Source organism: Macaca fascicularis, chromosome 3 (assembly GCF_037993035.2).
Source record: "Macaca fascicularis isolate 582-1 chromosome 3, T2T-MFA8v1.1".
Taxonomy (NCBI): domain Eukaryota; kingdom Metazoa; phylum Chordata; class Mammalia; order Primates; family Cercopithecidae; genus Macaca; species Macaca fascicularis.
Window position 1 is genome coordinate 165,968,735 of NC_088377.1, and position 20,333 is coordinate 165,989,067.

At 35.8% G+C, this 20,333-nt stretch overlaps 1 long non-coding RNA gene across 1 annotated transcript; it reads left to right on the forward strand.

The window, feature by feature from the left end:
* The first annotated feature begins 9,388 nt into the window (after positions 1-9,388).
* On the forward strand, positions 9,389-17,184 carry LOC135970225 (uncharacterized). Its single transcript, XR_012433231.1, has 3 exons — positions 9,389-9,424; positions 10,569-10,637; positions 15,856-17,184. It is a non-coding gene; the product is annotated as an uncharacterized lncRNA (long non-coding RNA).
* Positions 17,185-20,333: the final 3,149 nt, after the last annotated feature.

The window sequence follows — 20,333 nt, forward strand, 5'->3', positions numbered from 1 at the left end:
TCTCGTTCTGGTTTTACTCTCAGGCAATCCTTTCAGTTCTCCCTCTTCATCACACACTGTGGGGTCAGTGTTAGCCCATGGCCACCTCCACCATTACCCCTAGAAACAGAGCTTGCTTTAGTTCTTCCAGGACTCTCTTTATCTGGAAGGAGAGTTTGGGCAAGTATGCTCAGGGAAGAGAGAGCAGGATGAGGAGAAGATTTAAAACCCTCTCAATAGAGACTGGATACACTAGATAATGTGGAGGGATTCACAGTAACTCTCTAATAAATATAACATGAAAATATTAGAAATTTAGAAAAACTATTTAGATGTATATGTTCCAGTAGAGATATGATAGGTTTCCACTATTTGTTTTCTAATTTTATGAATATGGTTTGGAAGAATATGAAAGCACCATGTCAACTATGGCTGACATTTACTACTTTTTTAAAATTTATTTTTATTTCAATAGGTTTTTGGGGGAACAGGTGGTATTTGATTATATGAATAAGTTCTTTGGTGGCGACTTCTGAGATTTTGGTGCACCTATCACCCAAGTAGTGTACACCGTACCCAACGTGTATTATTTTCTCCCTCACTACCTTTCCACCCTTTCCCCCGAGTGACCAAAGTCCATTGTATCATTCTTACACCTTTGCATCCCCATAGCTTAGCACCCACTTATGAATGAGAAACTATGATGTTTGGTTTTCCATTCCTAAGTTACTTTACTTAGAATTACAGTCTCCAATTTCATCCAAGTTGCTGTGAATTGCATTATTTTATTCCTTTTTATGGCTGAGTAGTATTCCATTGAATATAAACACACACACACACAAACACATATATATATATACACACACACACACCTATATAACACATATATATACACCACATTTTCTTTATCTATTCATTGACTGATGGGCATTTTGTAGATAACTAGTAGTGGGATTCATGAATCAAATGGTAGATCTACTTTTAGTTCTTTAAGGAATTTCCACAGTTTTCCATAGTGCTTGTACTAGTTCACATTTCTACTAGCAGTATAAAAATATTCCATTTTCACCACATCCACACCAACATCTATTATTTTTTGATTGTGGCCATTCTTGCAGGAGAAAGGTGGTTTTGATTTGCATTTCCCTGATCATTAGTAATGTTGAGCATTTTTCTACATGCTTGCTGGTCATTTGTATATCTTCTTTTGAGAATTGTCTGTTCGTATCTTTAGCCCACTTTTTGATGGGATTGCTTGTTTTTTCTTACTGATTTGTATGAATTCTTTGTAGATGCTGGATACTAGTCCTTTGTTGGATGTATAGATTGTGAAGACTTTCTCCAACTCTGTGGGTTGTATATTAACTCTGCTATTTCTTTTGTTGTGCAGAAGCTTTTTAGTTTAATTAAATCCCATCTATTTATCTTCCTTTGTGTTGCATTTGCTGTTGGGTTCTTTTTCATGAAGTCTTTGCCTAAGCCAATGCCTAGAACGGGTTTTTTTATGTTATCTTCTAGAATTTTTATGGTTTCAGGTCTTAGATTTAAGTCTTTAACCCATCTTGAGTTGATTTTTGTGTAAGGAGAGAGATCAGAATCCAGTTTCATTCCTCTACATGTAGTATGCCAATTAGTCCAGCAATATTTGTTGAATAGGGTGTCCTTTTCCCCACTTTATATTTTTGTTTGCTTTGTTGAAGATCAGTTGTCTGTAAGTATTTGGGTTTATTTCTAGGTTCTCTATTCTGCTGCATTGGTCTATATGTCTATTTTTGTACCAGTACCATGTTGTTTTATACCAGTACCATGTACAGTTTGAAGTCAGGTAGTGTGATGCCTTCAGGTTTGTTCTTTTCACTTGATCTTGCTTTGGCTCTTTTTGGGTTTCATATGATTTTTAGAATTTTTTTTCACAATTCTGTGAAGAATAATGGGGGTATTTTAATGGGAATTACATTGAATTTGTAAATTGCTTTTGGCAGTATGGTCATTTTCACAATATTGATTCTACTCATCCATGGGCATGTAATGTGTTTCCATATGTTTGTGTCATCAATGATTTCTTTCAGCAATGTTTTGTAGTTTTCCTTTTAGGGGTCTTTCACTTCCTTGGTTAGGTATATTCCTATGTATTTTACTATTATTATTATTATTATTGTTGTTTTGCAGCTATTGTAAAAGGGGTTGAGTTCTTGATTTCATTCTCAGCTTAGTTGCTGTTGGTGTATAGCAGAGCTACTGATTTGTGTACATTGATTTTGTATTTTTCTGAATTCATTTACCACTTCTAGGAGCTTTTTGGAGGATTCTTTAGCGTTTTCTAGGTAGACAATCATGTCATCAGCAAACAGCGACAGTTTGACTTTCTCTTTACTGATTTGGATGCTCTTTATTTCTTTCCCTTGTCTGATTGCTCTGCCTAGAACTTCCAGTACTGTGTTGAATAAAAGTGGTGAAAGTGGGTGTCCTTGTCTTGTTCCAGTTCTGAGGGGGAATGCTTTAAACTTTTCCTTGTTCAGTATAATATTGGCTGTGGGTTTGTCATAGATGGCTTTTATTACCTTAAGGTATGTCTCTTCTATGCCAATTTTGCTGGGGGTTTTAATCATAAAGGGATGCTGAATTTTGTCAAATGCTTTTTCTGTGATTATTGAGGTGATCACATAATTTTTGTTTTTAATTATGTTTATGTGGCATATCATGCTTATTGACTTGTAAATGTTAAACCATCCCTGCATCCCTGGTATGAAACCCACTTAATCATGGTGCATTATCTTTCTCATATGCTATTGGATTGGTTAGCTAGTATTTTGTTGAGGATTTTTGGATCTATATTCATCCGGGATATTGGCCTGCAGTTTTCATTTTTTGTTATCTCCTTCCCTGGTTGTGGTACTATGGTGATACTGGCTTCATAGAATGATTTAGGGAGGATTTCATCTTTCTCTATCATGTGGAATAGTGTCAACAGGATTGGTACCAATTCTCTGAATGTCTGACAGAATTCAGCTGTGAATCCATCTGGTCCTGGATTTTTTTAAATTGGCAATTATTTTATTACCATTTAAATCTTGTTGCTTATTATTGGTCTGTTCAGAGATTCTATATCTTCCTGGTTTAATCTAGGAGGGTTGTATATTTCCAGGAACTGTTGAATCTCCTCTAGGTTTTCTAGTTTATGTGTGTGAAGGTGTTCATAGTAGCCTTGCATAATTTTTTGTGTTTCTGTGGTATCAGTTGTAATATCTCCCATTTTGTTTCTAATTGAGCTTGTTTGGATCATCTTTCTTCTTTTCCTGGTTAATCTCACTAATGGCCTATCAACTTTATTTATCTTTTCAAAGAACCAGCTATTTGTTTCATTTATCTTTTGCATTTTTTTTGTTTCAATTTCATTTAGTTCTGTTCTTGTCTTGGTTATTTCTGTTCTTCTGCTGGGTTTGGGTTTGGATTGTGCTTGTTTCTCCAGCTTTATGAGGTGTGATCTTAGATTGTTTATTTGTGCTCTTTCAGACTTTTTGATATAGGCATTTAATGCTATGAACTTTCCTCTTAGAACTGCTTTTGCAGTATCCCGGAGGTTTTGATAGGTGTGTCACTATTATCATTTAGTTCAAAGAATTTTTTAATTTCCATCTTGATTTCATTGTTGAACCAGTGATCATTTAGGAGCAGGTTATTTAATTTCCACGGTTTGGGGGGTTCCAGTTGATTTCCAATATTACTCCACTATGGTCTTAGAGAGTACTTGATGTAATTTCAATTTTCTTACATTTACTGAGACGTGTTTTGTGGCCTATCATGTGGTCTATCTTGGAGAATGTTCCATGTGCTGATGAATAGAATGTATATTCTGCAGTTATTGGGTAGAACTTCCGTAAATTCTATTAAGTCCATTTGTCGTAGGGTATAAGTTAAATTCATTGTTTCTTTGTGACTTTCTGTCTTGATGACCTGTCTAGTGCTTTCAGTGGAGTATTAAAGTCTCCCACTATTATTTGTTGCCATCTATCTCATTTCTCAGGTCTTGTAGTAATTGTTTTATGAATTTGTGGGCTCTGCTGTCAGGTGCTGATATGACTTGGTTGTGTCCCCACCCAACTCTCATCCTGAATTGTAACTCCCATGGTTCCCACATGTCGTGGGAGGAACTCGGTGGGAGATGATTGAATTGTGGGGGTGGATCTTTTCTGTGCTGTTCTCGTGATAGTGAATGAGTCTCATGAGATCTGATGGTTTTAAAAATGGGTGTTTCCCTGCACAAGTTCTTCTTCTCTTGTCTGCTACCATGTGAGATACGCCTTTCACCGTCTGTCATGATTGTGAGATCAACCCAGCCATGTGGAGCTGTGAGTCCATTAAACCTCTTTTTCTCTCCAGTCTCAGGTATGTCTTTATCAGCAGTGTGAAAATGGACTAGTACAGGTGCATATACATTTAGGAATGTGATATTTTCCTGTTGGACTAGTCCTTTCATTATTATATAATGACCCTCTTTGTCTTTTTTGAACTGCTGGTGCTTTAAAGTATATTTTGTCTGATGTAAGAGTAGCTATTTCTGCTCACTTTTGGTGTCTATTTGCATGGAATATTTTTTTCCACCCCTTTACCTTAAGTTTATGTGAGTCCTTATGTGTTAAGTGAGTCTCCTAAAGAGCAAACACTTAGTTGGTGAATTCTTATCATTCTGCCATTCTGTAACTTTTAAGTGGAACATTTAGGCCATTCACATTCAATGTTAGTACTGAGATGTGAGGTACTATTCTATTCATCGTGCTATTTGTTGCCTGAATACCTTGTTTGTGTTTTTTTCTTTTCATTGTGTTATTGTTACATAGGTCCTGTGAGACCTATGCTTTGAGCAGGTTCTATTTTGGTGTATTTCAAGGATTTGTTTTAAGACTTGGAGCTCCCTTTAGCAGTTCTTGTAGTGTTGGCTTGGTAGTGGTGAATTCTCTTAGCATTTATTTGTCTGGAAAAGACTGTATCTTTCCTTCATTTATGAAGCTTAGTTTTGCTGGATGCAAAATTCTTGGCTGATAATAATTGCTTCCTTTAAGGAGGCTAAAAATAGGACCCCAATCCCTTCTAGCTGTAGGGTTTATGCTGAGAAATCTGCTGTTACTTTGATAGATTTTCCTTTATAGGTTACCTGATGCTTTTACATCATGGCTTTTAAGATTATTTCATTCATCTAGACTTTAGATAACCTGATGAACATTTACCTAGGCAATGATCTTTTTGTGATGAATTTCCCAGGTGTTCTTTGAGTTTCTTGTATTTGAAGGTCTATATCTCTAGCAAGGCTGGGAAAGTGTTCCTTAATTATTCCCTCAAATATATTTTCCAAGCTTTTAGATTTCTCTTCTTCCTCAGAAATACCAATTTTTCTTAGGTTTGGACACTTAACATAGTCACAAACTTCTTGGAGACTTTGTCCCATTTTTAAAAAATTATTCTTTTTTTTTTTTTGTCTTTGACAGATTGTGTTAATTAGAAAGCCTTGTCTTCAAGCTCTGAAGTTTTATCTTCTGTTTGTTTGATTCTATTGTTGAGACTTTCCAGTGCATTTTGCACTGGACATCTCTAAATGTGTCTTTAATTTCCAGAAGTTGTGATTGTTTTCTATTTATGCTATCTGTTTCACTAAAGACTTGTTCTTTTTTATCCTGAATCATGGTTTTGTTTTGTTTTGTTTTGTATTTCTTAAGTTGGAGTTCACTTTTCTCTTGTGCCTCCTTGATTAGCTTAATAATCAATCTTCTGAATTCTTTTTCTGGCAATTCAGAGATTTCATCTGGGTTTGGATCCATTGCTGGTGAGCTGGTGTGATCTTTGGGGGTGTTAAAGAACCTTGTTTTGTAATATTACCAGAATTCTTTTTCTGGTTTCTTCTCATTTGGGTAGACTATGTCAGAGAAAAGATCTTGGACTCAATGGCTCCTGTTCAAATTCTTTTGTCCTATAGGTGATCCCTTGATGTGGTGTTCTCGCCCTTCCCCTAGGAATGGGGTTTCCTGAGAGCCAAACTGCAGTGATTGTTTTTGCTCTTCTGGGTCTAGCCACTCAGTGAAGCTACATGGCTCTGTGCTTGTACTGGGGAGTGTCTGCAAGGAGTCCTGTGATATGCTTCATCTTCAGTTCTTTCAGCCATGGATACCAGTACCTGCTATGGTGGAGGTAGCAGGGGAGTGAAATGGACTCTGTGGGGGTCCTTGGTTGTATTTTTGTTCAGTGTGCTGGTTTTGTGTTAGTGGACCTCCAACCAGGATGTAGTACTTTCAAGAGTGCATCAGCTGTGGTACTCTAGGGAGTACCTCTAGGGAGGTTGCAAACTTGTCGTAGGGTCACCTGGTTAAGTATTCATGTTTCTCAGGCAGTGGGCAGGGCCATAGAGTTCCCGAGAGATATGTCCTTTGTCTTTGGTAACCAGGACTGGTCAAGAAAAACCACCAGGTTGGGGCAGGGATAGGCTTGTTTGAGCTCAGATTCTCCTTAAGAGGGGCTTGCGATAGCTGCTATGGGGGATGGGGGTGTGGTTCCCAGGCCAATGGAGTTATGTTCCCAGAGGGATTATGGCTGCCTCTGCTGAGTCATACAGGTCACCAGGGAAGTGGGGGAAAGCTGCCAGGCACAGGCCTCACCCCACTTCCACACAGCCCACAATTCTAAAAGCCAGTCTCACTCCCACCATGCCCCGCAAAGAGCACTGACTCTATTACCAGGCAGCTAGAGATCAGGGCTGAGAACTAGCCCCAGACCACCAGCCTCTCCACTGAGAAAGCAAACGGATGCACAGTTTTTCAGCATCTCAGGGAGACTACAGCAGCAATCCAGTTCCTTCAAATGGCTTGTGGATTATCTTAGCTTTCCTGGTATCTTCCTGTGGAAGTTCTTGGAGCAAAAGTTCACGATGTGAGTCACTACATGTTGCTTTGTCTGTCCAAGCCAGAGCTGCAAGCTAGTCCTGCCTCCTATCCACCACTAGAAATTTTGTTAAGGGAAAAATCTGAAGAATTATAAAATGAAAAGTTCATTAAGGGGAGTTTGGGAATTCTTTTCAGTCTGAGAAACCGTCTCAGATTTCAGACCTCAGCCTGTATATAGATCTGTTATTTCACAGGTAACCAAGTCACCCTTTTCTGAGTTACTGGTGCCCAATAAGTAATACTGAATATTAAGGATTTTTTTTTTAAAACTATATATAACTGACCCTAAAAACTCTCAAGCCTTCTTTGGAGAATTAAGAGCTGCTCTACTGTTACTCCAATAAAACTGCATAGTGGGTTGGCATTTGGATTGATTGGATATAGGTTGGTGCTACAGTCCTGCAAAAACTAAAACATGTCAAATTATGAAACTGTAGTCACTTAAGAACCTGAACTGGAATTTTATGCTTCCACATGTTCATCATGAGAATTTTCAGATTTACAATTTGTAGACTTAATCATTGTAAATACCTATGCATTCAACAACTCACCTCTAATGGATGCAGAGACACTTAACTAAAGGGACAATTTTTTCCCCCTGCAAAAGGTGGCTCTACTGTTACGGGCGGGAAACATGGACAATAAATTATTTCTGCTAAAGAAAGGGTGTTGAAATCTAAAGCCCAATTTGATCTCTTGATGCCTTCTATATTTTGCAAGCCTATATTCAACTGTCATTGTAGTTGTTACTATCTTAGTACACAACATAAGTGATGACATGTAACCCTTTGTGAATTAATAGTGTATGCAAATACTAGGAGCTTCAATTTCTTTTCTCATTAGTGTTTGTTATTCAAATAAAATGATCTTGAGGGCTTATCGGTATAAGTAGATATAGAAATAATCTATTTTTAACTATTTCTAACTAATTATTTTACAGATAAATAAAGTGAGGCCTACGGTTAAAAAGCAAATGAATAAAAAAGGCAGAACTTACACTCTTGTTCTTGAACGTTTTACTGATGGTCTTTCTACTATTATACACTGATTCCCTTTTCATAAATAAAAGTATCTTTTAGCCTCAAGTTTTTCCAATATTATTAACTTAGGAATAAAGGGTTTTATTTAATCACCAAAGTCTATGGCATTTTAGCAAAACATCCTAACAATATTTCAGCTAGACTACTTGAAAATATACTTCATTATTTTGAAGATGGTAAAACACAGGTATTATAAATGATTCCTCATGAATATTTGTGACTTCAACAGCAATTTCTTGCATATGTATATATACACATACACACACACACACACACACACACACACACACTCCTACAAACACACCTTTCAGGAATGCCATCCCTTATATAAAGATGCATATAAATGTGGGTATGCATACACATACACACATATATCTACACACACACAGACACATACCTTTCAGGATTGCCATGACTTACATGAAGATAGAGTCCTAACATTTTAAAACTATTAGGAATTGTGCTCATTGACAGAAATCCAATACTTACAATGCTAAATATTCAAGCTATTGAGGAAATAGTTGGAAAAATTAGAAAAGAGATTTGTTTCTTTCTGTTCCTTTTCAAGGGCAGAATGAAAACAGAGGTGCGAAGTTTACAACTGTGTTTCTTGGTTCCATATCGAAAGGTCTTGGAATCACAGGTTGATGTAATTTTATAGTGCATATCATTCCCATCACTTTGGGTACTTTGGGAGGTGTTTCCTCCTGTCTAGGTCTGTTAACATGTTTACGCAGCCTGCCATCTGAGAAGGAATTTTCCCTGGCGGCCATGACCTAATTTCAAGGTTCTGGCAGCTGAATGCAGGCAACTGACAGCCAAGCTTTTCCTACTTAGCATATTAATCGCCTCCATTTTTAGCGTGCAGCCATGATAAGAGGAAGCCAGTGACGGATTCACCAGCTTTTCTGAAAATCAGGCTGATAGAACACCCTATGCACCTCTGTAAACCTCAGACTTTCCACACATACATTTTTTGCGGGCATCTCTGTTTCCAGTTTCTGGCTCTCGTTCAGACTTCAACATATGCTATATATAGTGGCAAGTAGTTGGATTCTAGAAGCTGTCAAACTTTACTAGCTCAGATAAAGATCGGCCTGTTGCTTTTTTGTTGATTACCTTTTCTTCCCCTTTAATTCCCGTTTATACTTGTTCCTGTAATCTAAGGAAGATTTCATTTTTCTCTAGAAGGAGATGCTTATGCAGAGCCAAATGAACCATTGTGCTGTTCTGTTTTCTGATGATGTGCATAAGAAGAGAAAATCTTACTGATTTAGCATTCAGTAAGAATAAAATGATAAAATATTTAAATAAATATTTCAGTGTTTGAAAATATTATAGAATTCTATTGTTTGGGAAAATTTTTGGGCTTATCTGAAATAACTTTCTATATTATTTCTTTATAAACTTGACAAATGTTTACTTTTTTTTGCATTACAGGTCATAAGAAATGAAACAGACTGCTGTTTTCACAAGGTAATATTGTTCCTCATCTCACTCTGTTTACTTTTAGTTATCTTTCTTTCTTTGGATGGCATGCATTTTGGCCAAAACACTTTTTTTTTTTTTTTTTTCCAAGTGGTTGTAGGCTGCTAACACTATCGAAAAGGAAATTTAATAATAAATATATTGGTATTTTTAATTATCACATTGGAATTTTCATTTTTCTTTGAGATTTTAGCTAAAAGTCAGTGATAAATATGATGAAAAAACAAAGGATGGTTCTGAAAAATCACGTGATTTTATTTTCCTATATGTCTTGAGTTCTTTTTTGACTGTGCGATAGTTTTTCTTAGAGGCATTTACAGAGGGACATAAGGACACTCACCAAATAGGGCTAATTTGAAGAAGCACACAGCTGACTTAGTAGGAAGAAGGTAGAAGAATTGTCTCCTGGTAGTCAAGACTCTGAAAATAAGACTTAGGATAAAAGATTGGATACATGCAAGAATAGAGTTCTTAATGATCACTAGCTGAAGTTTGTGATTTTTCGTTCTTCTCTGCCCTAAGACAGCCATATTTTACCATTTGAAACATAAATAAAAATGACTTCCAGGCTTATTTGATTACAGACTGAATTACTCTATCATAGGATGACAAGAAATGACAGATAGGTTTCCCATAATGAAAAGTCTGTGAGACTCCATATTTCCTGTAAAAGATGATATGAGGAAACCAGGCAGATTTTTCTTTCATTCATACTCTTTCATATGTGCGCAATAGTACTGTCAATCTCTATGATATCATTAGGTTACCTGGAAGGTCTTACATTTGGCAGGAGAATGTAAGTTTTAGGGTAATTTTTCTGAGTAGCAACCCAAGGCCAATGTAGTAAATTTTGAAAGATCAATTACGTTACAGAAAAGGGTTGTATAACATAAATGTGTTCTGCCCACTTGTCAACATGGGTCTTAGACATTAATATCGTAATAAGTGCAATGACAGAATTTCATTTTCAGACTCTAGACTTCCTAACAGTAGCAGTGTCAAGGCATCAAACCTGTGAGTTTTGCTTCTTTACTAGTTTCTATAAAACTTGACAGCCTTTCTGTACATTGCAAATACTCTAAAACCACCTTGACTTTATACATTAGCTAAATTGCCTGGGAACTTTTTCTAGATACAACTAATTCCTGAAGGTAGAGAAGACAGTGTGAGGATCGCAAGACCACGGATGCAGTTCTTCGAGGTAAAAGGCTGTTTTACTCACATTCGTGATGTCCTGTTTGTCACGTAAAAGGAAGTCAATAGATGCTTCACTGAATGAATGTATAAAGCTGTGAGCTAAGAAATTTCTCTGGAGAAAAAGATGAAAAGTCTGAATTCTTCTTGTGCACCTCAGGTGATAGTCACTGTTAAGTAAACCTGAGTGGCATGAAAGTGTAGGGTCAAGGATGATAAAAGGGACATTTTAATATTATATTTAAATAGGAGGCACCATTGCGTAATATTTTCAGTTTAAAATCAAACAAGAAAATGACTTTTTCTGCCAAAGACAAAAGTGTAAATCTGTTTCCTTCTCCACCGTATGCCACAAATAATAATAATAATAAAAAAAATCACAGATGTCAAAGAGAACACAGGCTGGAGGAAGCCAACCAGCTACAAGGACCAGTAAATAGTTGAAACTCATTCTTAGCTCAACAGTAAAGCAAAATCCAATATTTAATAAGCATAGCAGAGAGGAGGAGAGTTGTAAGATATTAAACTTTATCTGCATGCACATATGTCTTCAGACCTTCAGATTTGCTCTCACTCCTGAATCCAAAGTTCTGTTCTCAACATATTTTTTGTATTGTTCTAATTTTTCCTCTAGAACTTATGTCAAGCATCATGCATTCTTCCCTGATTTTTTTTTTTTTTGGAGCAATCTTCTCAAGTCCTCCTGACAGCATATTTACATATGCCTCTCTTTCTCCATTTGCTTTCACTCCAGTTACAATTTGAGAGCCCAACAGGATTATATCTTGTTTGTAATAGGCACTATAGCTTCTAGCACACCATTTGACACATAAAGGTAATAAACAAATATTTATTAAGTAGATGTTAATTAAAGCAAAATCCAAAACTTGGTAACAAAAACACATTATCAAATAAATGAACATCTCCCAGCAGGCAAAGAGGACATAACAACCATTGAAAACGTGACAAGTCTAGGAAAAGAAACCAGAAGAGAAGAAAAATAAAAATCTTCTGTATTCCCATATTTAATTTTTCCAATTTGTACAGCTGATAAACTATCCAGTCTAAAGGCAGTGTCGTTGTTAGTGCATTAAAATGTTGTAATCCCAGCACTTTGGGAGGCCGAGGTGGGTGGATCACCTGAGGTCAGGAGTTCAAGACCAGCCTGACCAACACGGCGAAACCCCGTCTCTACTAAAAATACAAAAATTAGCTGGGTGTGGTGGTGGGTGCCTGTAATTCCAGCTACTTGGGAGGCTGAGGCAGGAGAATCGCTTGAACTCAGGAGGCAGAGATTCCAGTGAGCTGAGGCAGTGCCATTGCACTCCAGCCTGGGCAACAAGAGCAAAACTCCACCTCAAACAAACAAACAAACAAAAACATAAAATAAGGCTAACTGAGGACTTTATCTATCTTATTTAACATATAAAATATATTAATGTGAAGTTGTCCATAATAACTTGTGATTTTTTAAAACTGAAGCATCTGTATCAGGTTACTTTGTTCTACTTCTCTTTTCTTTATTAGTTTCATCAGTAGTGTATCACTTTTATGAGTCTTTTCAAATCAAATTTTTACTTTGATTATTTCTATTGTATGTTTATTAATAATTCATTAACATTACTTCTTATTTCCTTCCATTTTCTTTGAACTAAATTTGTTGCTATACTTTCAATTTTTGAGACAAATACATAGAACATTCCATTTAAGCCTTTCTTCTTTACTAATATACATATTTAAGTCTAGAAAAATTCCTCTGAGCACAGACTTAGCTGCATCCACAGGTTTTGATTCAGTTTTAAAATTTCCCTTTTTTATTCATATGTATTTAGATATACATTTTAAATTATGAACCATTGGCTACTTTCTAGCTACTTATACTGAGTTTGAGCTTAATTCTAACATAGCCAGAGAACACAACCTTTTTAGTTAACTCTTGGAAATCTGTTGACACTTTCTTTTTTCTTTCCAATTTTCTTATGTGATTTCTTGAAAAGATTGTGTAATGTAGTCTTTCAGTATTTAAAGGTTTAATATAGGTTAGGTCAAAACTGATTTATATTCTTATTTTTTTTGTCTGCTTATTCTATCAGTTACTGATCAAAAGCATGTTATCATTTTCCTTTATGATTATGGTTTTATCTATTATTTTTTCTTAATGCTTTCAAATTTTCATATAATTAGAACTCTATGATAGTTTTCTGGCTGACTGGTGACTTCATCATTATGAAACATTTTTATTTGTTGTTCATAATGATTTTTGCTTTGGATTCTTCTTTAATGCAAGTATATCTAGGCCAGCATTTTTTGTTGTTTGTTTGTGGTTAGTATTTGCACAGTATATCATTTCTGATCTTTCTATATCCTTATATTAAAGGTGTATACGTCATAAACAAAGCTGAGGGCTTTTTTGGTGTTTGTCTTTGTAATGGGCTGAATTGCCTCTTACAAAAATTCGTGTTGAAGCTTTAACCCCCAGTACCTCAAAAGGTGATTGTATTTGGAGATAGGGTCTTTAAAAAGGTAATTAAATCAAAATGAGGTTATTAGGGTGGGCTGTAATCCAATATGACTTGTGCGCCTATAATAAGAGAAAATGTGGGCACAGACAAAGGGAAGACCATGTGAAGACATAGAAGGTAACTGTCTATCAGCTGTGGAGAGAGGCCTTAGAAGTCTAAGTCTAAGCCTCACTTCATAGCTTATGTCTTGATCTTGGACTTCTAACCGCCAGAACTTTGAGAAATAAATTTGTGTTGTATAAACCACCTAGTCTGTGGTGCTTTGTCATGGCAGCCTTAGCAGACTAATAAAGTCTTCTAACTGGATTATTTGTTTTTCATTCAGAATGTGTAGACTAATATAATTACTAATGTATTTAGTATGAATTTGCTATCTTATTTGTTTTCTATATTTCATAGACTTTTTCTAGGTTTCTTTGAGTTAATAATATTTATTTTGCTTTTCTCCTCTATTAGGTTATTAATTACATAACACTTTACTCTTTGTTTACTGACCACCCAAAACAGCACTTCTTCTTGACTCAAAGTCTAACATACTAATAGTTTTATAACCTACCAACAATGCTAGGACCTTAGAATCTCTCTCACCTTTTATGATGTTACTGCCATACATTTTATTTCTCAATTTATTTAAACCCCTCTATTACTGTTGTTTTATAAGGTCAATATTCTTTTAGATTTGCTCACATATTTACACTCTCCTTTATTCTTTATTTTTTCTGCTCCACTGTTATTTTTGGAAGCATTTTCATTGTGTGTGTGAGATTCTATTGCCTGAACTGCTGTAATAGTTTTCTAACTGAGCTGTCTGCTTGTACCCTTTGCCCCATACTCTCCATAGCTTATTTTCAGCATAGGAGTCAGGAAGATTTCCAAAGAACCTAAAATCATGTCACTCCTCTGCCTATTGCACTCAGAGTAAAAATTTAAGTTCTTTTTGACCTACAAGGCCCTTCATGTTTTAGAATCCTTCTGTGTCCCTGACCTTGTATGCCTTTCTCCTTTATATGCATTGGGCACAGTCTGTTTTCTATCTAACAGTCATGCTCCCACTTCAAGGCTGTTGCACTGCCTGGAATGCTTTCCCTTAGTGAATCTGAAAATCTCTTCCCTTCATCTTCTTCTTGTTCTGCTTATAACCATTTTAGTGAAATGCATTGACTAAATGTATTACCTACTCTTTAGTAAAAAACAATTAAAAGCTGATATCAGAATATTCAGATCACTATACATTAGTGTTTTTTAGGTTATGAACTGTTTTCAAAACTCCCATGCTGTAGGTCCATTTATTTTCAATAAATCATTTATTCCTTTTCATCAAATTCCAAGGTAAAGAACTCATAATTGTTATAAATTTGCCACATTTAGATACTTTCCTGAATACTATATGAATTTTGGTGCTCAGTGGGCACAAAACAGGAAAGTAGTATTTCTTACTTAGTAAATACACATAAAGTTTATTTTTGCCAGGGTAAATTAGATGTTAGATTTATAACCCTGGCACCAATGGTCTATAATTAAGGTAAGGAACATTAATTGAGCAACTTCTATGAACCAGGCATTTCTTCAAGTATTTTTATTTAAGTAATCTATTTAATTATGTTAACAACCCTTTGATATGTTTATTCCTCTTTGAGAAATACTATTTCTGCTTTATAGATGAGAAATTCTGACTTAATAATTAACTATCTGTGCCTTCTGGCATGTCTACTTCTTATTTTTCTGTTCTGTACATGAAAGTTGGTTGTTAACCTCTCAGATTCTGAGTTTAGAGGATAGAAAATCAACTATTTGCCATAAAAGTAACTTTGGGCCGGTCAATTTATCTCCTCAGGCCAGGGTTTCCTCTTCTGCAAACAGTAAGGACTGTAATAACTGTAATTTTTATACAGCAATCTTTCTGATTCCACTGAACCAGATCAGAGTAGAGGCAAAAGCATTCAGACTTTGCCTCTAATTTTCATTGAAACTTACTTTTTTCTTTGCTAACTTTGTCTGGCTGCTATGAGCCTTCCAATTTCCCCTAAAGGCCAGAGAAAAAATTGGTGGAGAATGGGCAACAAATGATTGTATTTGGAGTTTCCATACACAGGAAATTCATTTTTTGATTAAGAAGTAATTATTCTATATCATATCAGACTGCCAGAACTTGAATAATTATAGCAAACAAATTCCAGCACTTTTAAACATTTAAAAATAGCTTTTTGCCCACCATAATGTTTTATTTTAGCCTTTAAGCAATTCTATGAGGTAGAAATCATCATTATTGTCATATTGTAGATGAGCAAACAGGTTCAGTAAAATATCTGTGCAAGACTTCACTGTTGCAAAACTCCAAATATATCATTTTTCTTTTCCACTTGGCTACTAATAAAAATAATGAAAGACTGCTATTTATTTGTCTGATTGTAATTGACATGGAAAGTAAGACAATAAGTAAGGTAGTGTAGCAATTTTCTTTAGAGAATATAGAGATTTGATTGAGCTTTCCTAATCTTAACAACGAAGCCTTCCCTTTATTTGATATGTATTTTAGGCCAGGGAAAGAAATAACTGATTCGTTTTTGCTTCAGAAGTAGCATGAATTAAAAGATGGAAGTATTCTTTCTTGATAACTTATCAGTAAATGAAGGCTGAAACTTGTCCAATGGGTTTGGAAATAAGCAGGAAATTGATGACTTTTTTTGCATAATAATTTGGTAGATAAAATGAAGGAAGATCCTCAGACTTCAGTGAAGTGAATAGGAAGTGAAGAAATAGAGTTTTCTTTCAAGAAAAAAAGATAAAAAGATATTTCATGGTTATGGATTGGAAGAATTAATGTTGTCAAAACAATCTCTATCAAAATACCAATTACATTCTTCACAAAAATGAAAAAAATCCTAAAATTTGTATGAAACAGCAAATGATTCTAGACAGCCAACACAGTCCTGAACAACAACAACAAAAAAGCTGGAGGCTTCACCCTATCTGACTTCAAAATACACTACAAAGGTGTAGTAACCAAAACAGCATGGTACTGGCATGAAAACAGGCACATAGAACAATGGAACAGAATACAGACCCAGAAATTAATCTGTGGATTTATAGCCCACTTATTTTTTTTATAAAGGCACTAGAACAAATCCTTCAATAAGTGGTGGGAAAACTGGATATTTATATATGTAGAAGAATGAAACTATAACCTATTTTTCACCATATATGAAAACCAAACCAAAATGGATTAAAGCCTTAAATGTAAAACCTGAAACTGTGAAACTACTAGAGAAAACATTAGGAAAGTACTTCAGGACATTGGCCTGGGCAAAAATTTTTTGTGCAAGACCTCAAAAGCAATGGCGACAAAAAAGCAAAAATAGACAAATGAGATTATATCAAGTTAAAAGCTTCTGCACAGCAAAAAAAACAATAAAGTGAAGAGACAACTTATAGAATAGAAAAAATATTTGCAAACTATTCATACAAGAGATTAATATGGGCAAATCTGAATAGATATTTCTCACAAGAAGACATATAAATGGCCAAGGGTATATGAAAAAATGCTCAACATCACTAATCGCAGAAATGCAAATTAAAACCACAATGAGATATCTCATCCTAATTAAAATGGCTGTTATTTAAAATGCAGAAAATAACAAATGCTGTCAAGGATGTGGAGAAAGGGAATCCCTTGTACACTGTTGGCGGGTATGTAAATAAGTACATGATATGGTTTGGCTGTATCCCCACCCAAACCTCAACTGGAATTGTAGTTTCCATAATCCCCAAGTGTCACGGAAGGGACCCAGTGGAAGGTAATTTAATCATGGGGGCAGTTACCCTTATGCTGTTCTTGTGATAGTGAGTGAATTCTCATGGGAGCTGATGGTTTTATAAGGGGCTTCTCCCCTCCCGCTTTGCTCTGCACTTCTCCTTGCTACTGCCATGTGAAGAACGACATGTTTGCTTCCCTTTCTGCCATGACTGTAAGTTTCCTGAGACTTCCCTGGCCCTGCAGAACTGTGAGTCAATTAAACATCTTTTCCTTATAAATCACCCAGTCTCAGGTATTTCTTCATAACAGCATGAGAACGAACTAATATGGTGTGCCACTGTGGAGGACAGTATGGAGGTTCCTGAGAAAACTAAAAATAGAATTGCCGTATGATTCAGCAATTCCACTATTAGATATATATACACAATATAAAAAATAAATATACTGAAGAGATATCAGCACTATGTTTATTGCAGCACTATTCACAAAAGCTAAGATATGGAGTCAACCTGTGTCCATCAAGGGATGAATAAATAAAGAAAATGTATTTATACACAATGAAATATTATTTTGTCATACAAAAGAATGGCACCCTATCATTGTCAGCAACAAGAATGGAATGAGAGGACCTTATGTTAAGTGAAGTTAACCAGGCACAAAAAAACAAACATTGCATGTTCTCACTCATTTTAGGGATCTAAAAAATTGATCTCATGAAGGTAGTGAGTTGAATGATAGTTGCCAGAGGCTGGGAAGAGTTCTGAGGAGGAGGAAATGAAGAGGAGTTGGTTAATGGCTATAAAAATACAGTTTGATAGAAGGAATAAGTTCTAGTGTCTGATAGCATAGCATGGGGACTATGATTAACAGTAATTTATTGTATATTTCAAAATAGCTAGAGGAGATTTGGAATGTTTCTATACAAGGAAATGATACAATTGTGAGGTGCTGATGGATATCCTAATTACCCTCATTTGATTATTATGCATTGTATGCATGTGTATGTGTAATAATCAAATATCCCATATGCCTCATAAATATGTTCAACTATTACGTATTAATAAAAAAGAGAAGAAGTGTATCAGAGAAAAAAATAAACAGAAATCAATGTCCAGATGGGGATTTTTTTTTTACAGTTTTTGAAAAAATTTTATTTCAATAGCTTTTTGGGTACACTTCTTTTTTTTTTTTTTTTTTTTTTTTTTTGGTTACATGGATCAATTATATAGTGGTGAATTGTGCTGCTGTAATTATGAGATTTTTGGTGCACCCTTCACTCATGTAGTATACATTATACCTAATGTGTAAGTTTTTAAAAAAAATTTCTAGCTCCCCTCCCCCTTATGAGTCTCTAACGTCCATTGTGTGATGCTGTGTACCTTTGCTTATTCATAGCTTAACTTCCACTTATAAATGAGAACATGGGGTATTTGGTTTTCCACTTCTGTGTTACTTAGAATAATGGCCTCCAGTGCCATCCAAGTGGCTCCAGAACACATTATTTTGTTCCTTTTCAATGGCTAAGTAGTATTCTATGGTGTATATAAACACATTTTCCTTATACATTCATTAGTTGATGGGCACTTAGGTTGGTTGCACATCTTTGCAATTGTCAACTGTGTTGCTATGAATATACGTGTGCAAATGTCTTTTTCATATAATGACATCTTAGCCTTTGGGTAGATACCCAATAGTTAGACTGCTGGATCAAATGGTAGATCTACTTTTAGCTGTTTAAGGAATCTCCATACTGTTTTCCATAGAGGGGATTTAATCATGGAAGTTTATTGTAGTTTTATTACTTGTTTTCTTATTTGTTAGAAGAGAGGTTAAATATCTCTGCAGTCAGAGGGCAGGAGCAAACAGGTAGTAAAGTGTTGTAAGTGAGAACCAGAGCAGAGTGTTGAAGACAGGAAACATGCAATCAGGGCATAGAAAGGGAGATGAGGTATGAATAGAGGAAAATGGAGTGAAAGAGGAACCATAAGATATGCAGGATGAAAACCATTTGAGGTAAGGGTTTTTCTATCTGGCTCCTGTTTTCTCAGTGAAATAATTTGCAAGGACATTTACTAATGTTGATAACGGCAGCCTCAGAGTTTTGGAATATTTTAGCAAGACAGGAGATGATATAATAGAAATAAGATAAAATGAAACACAGGTGTTGAGAAACCAAAGGAAGTTGGAAAACACGCATTGGTATTTGCACCAATCTGAAGGTTGTGTGACCTTTTACCTGCAGCACTTAAACAGATCAGGGTAGGGAAACGCGGAGTTCTTTGCGGTATATGGAGCAAATGGGTAAGGGAGATAGGGAATATTCTTACTTTACATGATCAGTTATGGAGTCTAAACAGGGTAGGGAGGAAAGTAAGACAAGAGGTATACCAAGGGAAGGACCAAGGTATTTGAGATTTGTGTATGATCAAAAATCAAAGTAGCCTGAGTGAAGTGCTGAAACACCGAAACCAGAGGAGCTTGTGGTTAGCGTTCAGGATTTTTTTTTTTTTTTTTTTTTTGTTTTTTGTTTTCTGAGTCGGAGTTTCACTCTTGTTGCCCAGGCTGGAGTGCAATGGCATGATCTCAGCTCACTGCAACCTCTACCTCCTGGGTTCAAACTCTTCTCCTGCCTCAGCCTCCCGAGTAGCTGGAATTACAGGCATGCACCACCGCTCTCGGCTAATAGAGACGGGATTCCTCCATGTTGGTCAGGTTGGTCTTGAATTCCCGACCTCAGGTGATCTGCCCACCTCGCCCTTCCAAAGTACTGGGATTACAGATAAGAGCCATCGTAGCTTTCACATACAAGAAGATAAAAGTATTGGTGTGTGTTTTAGTTCATTCAGGCTGCTATAACTAAATATGATAAACTGGGTGCCTTATAAACAAGAGAAATTTATTTCTCACAGTTCTAGAGGCTAAGTCAGAGATCAAGGGACCAGCAGAGAGTGTCAGCTGAAGGCCACATTTCTGGTTCATAGGTAGAAACTTTCCACTCTCTACTCACATAGTGGGAGGAGCTAGGGATTTTTCTGGTGCCTCTTCTATATGGGCACTAATCCCATCCATGAGACTTCCACCCTGTTGAGTTAATCTCCTCCCAAAGTCTCCACCTCCTAATACTATCACCTTGGAGGTTAGGATTTCAGCATATGAATTTTGGGAGGACAGAAGTATTTAGTTCATTGCACTGTTACTACACAAGAAAAAAAATATATTGACTTTTCTCTAACATTATTTTAAAACCTGTTTTAAAGAAGAAATAGGCTAAAATTGTATTTAGAGATGAAGCACTGATAGATGCCTGTAAGTTTATAGTGCATTTATCTAAACAGTAGTAAGTTCCTAAGCTATCAGAAATTTGGTAATAAGGTTGATATGCTGATTATTTGTGATCAGCATTACCAAGTGATAATGCTGATTATTT